The 7814-nt window shown below is 44.7% G+C and overlaps 1 non-coding gene across 1 annotated transcript; it reads right to left on the bottom strand.

Annotated features, from left to right (window-relative positions):
• Positions 1–474: 474 nt before the first annotated feature.
• On the bottom strand, positions 475–547 carry trnak-uuu (transfer RNA lysine (anticodon UUU)). The gene has a single exon. It is a non-coding gene; the product is annotated as a tRNA-Lys (tRNA).
• Positions 548–7814: the final 7267 nt, after the last annotated feature.

Raw genomic sequence — 7814 nt, 5'->3', positions numbered from 1 at the left:
GCTCCTTGGATGCTGCCTGAACTGCTGCGCTCTTCCAGCACCACTAATCCAGGCTCGAAGGGCCTACTCCTGCTCCTAGTACTTATGTCCTTGTATGAAAGATATTCACGGTGTGTGACAATAAATTTAATTCAAATTCAAATTCATGTTTCCCACCACCAAGCAGGTTTCTGTTTAACCAAGTCTCTAACCGTTCAGCAGTGGAAGTTAATATCAAATCTGCATACAACCATCCAGATAAACTTTGTGGTGTAAGTTAGTCCCCTCGTTCCCCTATTTTCTCAACCCTCTGAAGTTGATGTCAACCTCATGAAGAAGATAACTGAGAAATAGTGTATTGGAACAAAAATCGCTGGAGAAACTCAGGGGCGGGGGGCTGTGGATTTCACATTTCGCTCACTCTGTAGATCTTTCGAAATATTATATTGAGGTCCAGCAGCCACACTAGTGAAACGCAAACAAAAAAAAAAGCAACGCCCGAACAGGGACTTGAACCCTGGACCCTCAGATTAAAAGTCTGATGCTCTACCGACTGAGCTATCCGGGCCCTGCAGAAATAGCCAGCGACATCTCTTCTGACTGGACCAGCCAGAATTTACACAGCCTGACGTGCTGACGTCAGTACGCGGGGATTCCCCGAACTTTGCTACAATGTTGCAGTCTGCAGCGGGAACTCCTTCAGGAAGTGGGGCTCAGACCGCCGCCGCCGCTGAATGCAGCACATCCATTCATTCCTAATTACTTCCCGTTTTAAGAAGAAAAAAAGCTCCAAGCCCGGAGGGATTTGCAATATTGAGCCCCGCTACAGCTGTTCCTGCAACATCCCCAGGCGGTTTCAAAGCGAGCAGGCAGGATTTCCCTGGAACAAGCCTGTTGGACCCTTTCGGGATTCGGTTCCCAATCCCTCACGGGAAGTTTTGCAAGTTCTTTTCGGTTCAAAACCACCCCCTCCGAGGTTGCCTCTCTTTCACACGGTCCTGAAACAACCAAGTGACCAATAAAAGGTGCAAGTCTCTGGACTGGGGTGGACAAATTTAAAACTTCACGCAACGCCAGGTTTATCTGGAAGTACGGGGTTTCTCAGGTTTCTGTGTCCTATGATCCCGCCCCACTAGCTACCTGGCGAAGGAGTAGCGCTCCAAAAATTGTTCTTCCAAATAAACCTGTTGGGCCATAACCTGGTCTTGTGTGATTTTTAACTCTCTGGACTTCAAGTTATTCTATTGACCACGATTGTTCAGTTTGGAATTTCCTGACCTGAAATCATGAAAAGCGCTATATAAATGCACGTCTTTCCTATTAGGGTACAGAAAAGGTTTACCAGGATGTTGCCTGGCATCGGGGATTTTAGCTATGAAGAAAGGTTGGATAGACTGGGTTTGTTTTCACTGGGGTGCAGGAGGTTGAGGGGTCGAAGTTTATAAGATTGTGAATGGCATGGATAGTGTGGCAAGTATTTTTTCCAGGGTGAAGAGGTCAACCTGGGGACACAGGTTCAAGGTGCAATGGTAAATTTAAAAGAGATGTGTGAGGCACAAAGGATGGCAAATGCCTGAAATGCATTGCCAGAGGTGTTGGTAGAAGCAGATACAATAGCAGCATTCAAGAAGCACCCGGACAAATACATGAATAGGAAGGGAATAGAGGGATAGAGATCTTGTAAGTGAATACAGTTTTAGTGTCGGCACAGGCTTGAAAGGCCGAAGGTAATGGTAATGTGACGCCCAGAACTGTACACAGTATTCTAAATGCAACAGAACAAAGAACAAAGAAAATTTGCAGCCCAGGAACAGGCCCTTCAGCCCTCCAAGCCTGAGCCGATCCAAATGCACTGTCTAAACCTGTCGGTCAATTCCTAAGCATTTGTATCCCTCTGCTCCCCACCTACTCGTGCATCTGTCCAGACGCATCTTAAATGAATCTATCGTGCCTGCCTCTGTCACCTCAATCACGTCCCCCCACAATCTCCTTTTTTCGAGTGAAAATAAACCTAACCTACTCAACCTCTCTTCATAGCTAGCACCTTCCATACCAGGCAACATCCTCGTAAACCTTCTCTGCACTCTCTACTCTCCTTTTGGTAATGTGGTGACTAGAACTGTACACAGTATTCTAAATGCGACCAAACCAATGTCTTGTACAATGTTAACATGACTTGCCAGCTCTTATACTCAATACCCCGTCCAATGAAGGCAAGCATACCATATGCCTTCTTGACCATTCTATCCACCTGTGCAGCAACCTTCAGGGTACAATGGACCTGCATTTCCAGATCTCTCTGCCCATCAACTTTTCCCAAGGCTCTTCCGTTCATTGTATAATTCGCACTAGAATTAGACTTGCCTAAGTGCATCACCTCACAATTGTCTGGATTGAAAGCCATCTGCCACTTTTCCGCCCAACTCTCCAGTCTATCTATATCCTCCTGTATTCTCTGACAGTCCCTTACGCTTTCTGCCACTCCACCAATCTTTGTATCATCTGCAAACTTGCTGATCATACCAACAGTTCCCACTTCCAGGTCATTATGTATATTACAAACAATAGTGGCCCCAATGCTGACCCCTGTGGAACACCACTGGTCACCTTTCTTCATTTTGAGAAACTCCCTTCAACTACTACTCTCTGTCTCCTGTTGCTCAACCAATTATTTATCCACCTCGCTAGAACAACCTGCACACCATGTGACTTCACTTTCTCCATTAGTCTACAATGGGGAACCTTATCAAACACCTTACTAATGTCCATGTATATGACATCAACAGCCCTTCCTTCATCTAACAACTTAGTCACTTCCTCAAAGGACTCTATCAAGTTGGTAAGGCACGATCTCCCTTGCACAAAACCATATTGCCCATCACCGATAAGCTCATTTCTTTCCAAGTATAAATAGATCCTATCTCTCAGGACCCTTTCCAGCAACTTCCCCACCACTGACATCAGGCTCATTGGTCTGTAGTTACCTGGAATAACCCTACTATCATTCTTGTACAGGGGTACAACATGAGCAACCCTTCCAGTCCTCCAGCACCTCTCCTGCATTGAAGGATGCTGTGTTCTTCTTATTCTGTGTTACAATAGCACTTCATTGATGTCAACATTTGATGGGTCATTCTCCAGTAAAGTGGCAACACAAGTGGATTAAGTGGTCAGGAAGGTGTACAGCATGTTTGCCTTCATCCATGGAAGCATGCAGTATAAAAATTGGCAAGTTCTGTTGTGGCTGTATAGAACGTTAGTTAGGCCACATTTGGAGTAGTTTATTACAGCTCAGGTCACCATACTACCAGAAAGATGTGGAGGCTTTGGAGAGGGTACAGAAAATACTAGGATATTGCATGGTTTGGAGGAATTAGCTATGAGGGAAACTTGGTTTGTTTTCACTTGAATATGGGAGGCTAAGGGGCAACCTCCTGAGTCAAAATCCTGGAATTCTCTCCCTAATGGCATTGTGGGTCCAACAAATGGACTGCAATAGTTCAAGAAGGTAGCTCACTATCACCTCCTCAAGGGTTATTAGGGAAGGCAATAAATACCAGCCCAGCCGGTAATGCCTACATCCCACGATGCATTAAAAAAACCTGGTAAAAGTTTACAAAATTGCGAGAGGTATGGATAGAATGGATAGTCAGGGTAGAAATGACGAATACCAAGGAACATAAGTTTGAGGTTAAAAGGTAGAAAGTTTAAAGGTGATGTGAGAGGCAGGTTTTTTTACTCAGAGGGTGGTTGAGTGCCTGGAATGCACTGCCAGAGGAGGTGGAGACAATAGCAATGTCTAAGAGTTATCTTGACAGATACATGAATAGACAAGGAATACAGCATTACTGTCCATGTAGAAGCAAAAGTTTACAAAGGTCATGTGTTGCTGCAGGCTTAGTGGGCTGTCGGGCTTGTTCCTGTGCTGTCCTGTTCTTTGTTCGAAGTAAGACTCTTTCAGTACTTTACTTTGTTAAATGCACTGATATTTATGTTGCTTCTGGACACCCTAAAATGGTGAAAGGTGCAACAGAAACACAAGTTACTATATGTTACATTAGGACTAAACCATGGCACAACATCGTGGGCCAAAGGGCCTGTTCTGTGCTATGTTCTATCTATGTTTAAAGTTGTTTCTCTTTAACAATGGCAATTTTTCTGCGTTCAGAATTCTAAGGAATGTGATTCCCACTCCAGTTACCTGGCGTCCATGACTTCACTCTGGTGTCAACTTCACCACCAGGTTAACACCACAGATGAGTCAGGTTCCACTTCAAAAGGAGCTCCCTGCCTCTGATGTTTCAACAGTTTACCACATTGAACGGGTGTCCTCTTGTTCAGAATAGTTTCTCCTAATCTATTCTGTCCAAAACTCAAATGCTATCTACAGTTTTAAACAGATCAGATTACTAACAGCACTAAAACAGGCCCTTCGGTCCAAACCGACCCACCAAAGCACAACCCACCCCCCTGCACCTAACACTACAACATAGCCAATTCACCTAACTTGCACATTTTTGGACTGTGGGAGGAAACCCACACAGACAGGGGGAGAATGTGTAAACTCCACACAGGCAGTCACCTGAGGTGGGAATTGAACCCAGGTGGCTAGAACTGTAAAGCAGCAGTGCTAACCACTGTGCCACCCTGCCACCCATATGTTGATAGGGACAAAAATAATCACTGGGTCATTGGAAACCTAGACCAGCAAGTTATCAAAAATTAATCAAACTGTCATTACCAAAAGTGATGACACATCCAGGCGCCTGTGGAATCCTAAAGGTCCTGAAAAGCCTCCGTTGTGCTGGTGGATTTTGCATGAATTGAACTACATTGAATGCACTGTCATGTGTACCGAGGCACAGTCAAAAGCTTTGTCTTGCGAGCAATACAGGCAGATTCCTGATGAAGGGCTTTTGCCCGAAACGTCGATTTTCCTGCTCTTCGGATATTGCCTGACCTGCTGCGCTTTTCCAGCACCACTCTGATCTAAACAAAAGGCAGATCACATAGTTAAGTAGCATGGATAGTAAATAATAGGTAAACAGCGGCAAAACAAAAACACAGGTACAGGCGAATGTTAAGAGTTTGTAAGTCCATTCAGTATTCTAACAACAGTAGGGTAGAAACTGCTGTGAAACCAACTGGTGCATGTGTTCAGGCTTCTGCACCTTCTCCCCGATGGTAGAGGTTGTAGAAAAACATTGCCACGATGGATGGACCTTTAAGAATGCTGGCAGCCTTTCCTTGACAGCGAGCCTGGTAGATGGATTCTGAAGATGGGAGGTTGGCCTTTGTGATTGTCCAGGCTAAGTTCACCACTCTCTGTAACTGTCTCCGATCTTGAATGGTACAGTTACCATACCAGATAGTAAAACATCCAGACAGAATGCTATCGATGGCTCACCGATAAAAGTTGGCAAGGGTATTTACCGTCATGCCAAATTTCCTCAGCTGCCTGAGGAAGAAGAGGCATTGTTGGGCCTTTGCAAAATGTGCATCTACATGAAGAGTCCAAGAAAGCTTGTTGTGGATGACCACTCTCAGGAGCTTGACACTCTCTACTCGTTCCACCTCTGTGCTGTTAATGTGTGGGGGGGGTGGGGGGGGGCATGAGCAACATCCCACTGAAAGTCAATAATGAGTTCCTTGGTTTTGCCGGCATTGAGAGCTAGATTGTTCTCAGTGCACCATGCTCCCTTCTCCATGGACAGGGAGAAAGTGAGCACTGTAAAAGCTGGACATCAGAGTCGAAAAGTGTGGCACTGGAAAATCACAGCCAGTCAGGCAGCATCCGAGGAAGAGGAAAATCATCATTTCAGCAAATTCCTGCTGAAGGGCTTATGCTCGAAACATCGATATTCCTGTTCCTCAGGTCCTGCCTGATTTGCTGTGCTTTTCCAGTGCCACACACTTCGACCCCTTCTCCATGAACACTTAAGCATCGACATAAGCTCAGAAAAGGGTCAGACTGTCAGCTGTTGCGATCCTGTCTATAGCCTGCTGCCTGGACCTGTTGTTGGTCAGACCCTTGGCAAGACCCAGCAGCAAATATATAAGCCCATTTGTGGAGCTCAAAAACCAGGACCGTGCGGTTGAAGTGCAACAAAAAAATTTTAAAACAACCCCTTAAAAGAAAATTAAACTGTGGTTGCAGATGTTCAAAACAAATATGAGAAAGCAGTTTCCTGTTGGCCAAAAAAAAAGCTCGTGTGGTCTGTTAATCTACTCAAATGTTTATTGCATGGGACTGCTTCACGCAACACTGACCCTTATGGATTACAAGGAGATGCCTGTGTTGAACTGGGGTGTACAAAGTTAAACATCACACAACACTAGGTTATAGTTCCAACAGGTTTATTTGGAAGCACTAGTTTTCGGAGTGCTCCTTCATCAGATGGCCACAGCTACCTGATGAAGGAGCAGCGCTCCGAAAGCTAGTGCTTCCAAATAAACCTGTTGGACTATAACTGGTATTGTGTGATGTTTAACTTTGTACACCCCAGTTCAACACAGGCATCTCCTTATGGATTAAGAAGAGCCAGTATCGATGGCCTTCCATTATGGATCTCCACTGCCTGAAAGTAGAACATTACACCAAGGTGTACCTGGGCAACAGACAAAGGCGAGGAAGTGGAGTGTGTGTTAAAGCAGCCTGTACAGGATGCTTCCCCATCCCAAACTGAAGGGCACAGAAGCATTTCCCCAAAATGTAGGGCCAGGTTCGGCTTTGGGGATCAATGTCAAATTCTGGAAAGAAGTTAATCTGGAAGCTTACTGCATGACTGAGCCACTTCAATCCCCTATGTATGCTTGGGGCTGAGAACCACAGTCAGGATGGTTTCAGCTGCTTATTTGGACATTGAATGATGTACTAATGGCTAAACACACCAGTGTCATCCAGCCCCCTCCTCTTCCATTCAAGGTCTGATCACCCCAGCATCCTAAACTCTCTCTTCCACCAGCAACCTAAAACCTCCCTGTTGGAGAGCCCCATTCTTGAATAGTGGTTCCTTTACAATAGCCACCACCCTCAGTTGCAAAAAAGCATTAGCATGAAGCCATCATATCCCCCATACATTGATGCAAACTACATAAGAGACACCCAACTCCCAGCTAGATCAGTCATTAGTTTAAATCTGACCCAGTGTAGTTTTTAAAACTATTAATGCATTTGATCATTCTTTAGCAGATAGTATGCATTGTGTTGCAAACCTGTCTAATAAATCCATAAATGCAAGTGAATGTGGTGTTTATGAACAATGAATTCAATTGCTAAAGAAAGTACTTGTGCCATGGAATTGTTTGAGGAGAAAGTGAGGACTGCAGATGCTGGAGATCAGAGCTGAAAATGTGTTGCTGGAAAAGCGCAGCAGGTCAGGCAGCATCCAAGGAACAGGAGAATCGACGTTTCGGGCATCAGCCTGCCCGACCTGCTGCGCTTTTCCAGCAACACATTTTCAACCATGGGATTGTTTGTCTTATTCAAGTATATATTGTTATTGAAAAGCCTGAGAACCACTAGTAAGTGCAAGGACAAGTCCGATGTCATTCTGAGGTCTCAGAGGCAAACAGATCATACATATTTGCAAATCTGTAGCAGTCATTCTAAACAAGAGCGATTATTTCATAACTCCTGTGGAATTCTCTGCCTCAGGAAATTATTGAGGCTAAAACATTGAAAACTTTCAACAAATTTGTAAATCCAGTTCTTAGGACTAAAGAGAACAAATGTTATGGAAGAAAGGGGAACAGGGCACTGAGTCAAATGATCTCATTGAATGGCGTAGCTGGTTCAAAAGGCCGATTGGCCTACAGCTGCTACTAAATTCTGC

Source organism: Chiloscyllium punctatum, chromosome 2 (genome assembly GCF_047496795.1).
Source record: "Chiloscyllium punctatum isolate Juve2018m chromosome 2, sChiPun1.3, whole genome shotgun sequence".
NCBI classification, from domain to species: Eukaryota; Metazoa; Chordata; class Chondrichthyes; order Orectolobiformes; family Hemiscylliidae; genus Chiloscyllium; species Chiloscyllium punctatum.
The sequence above is the reverse complement of the archived record's forward strand: the minus strand, read 5'-3'. Positions and strand labels throughout refer to the sequence as shown.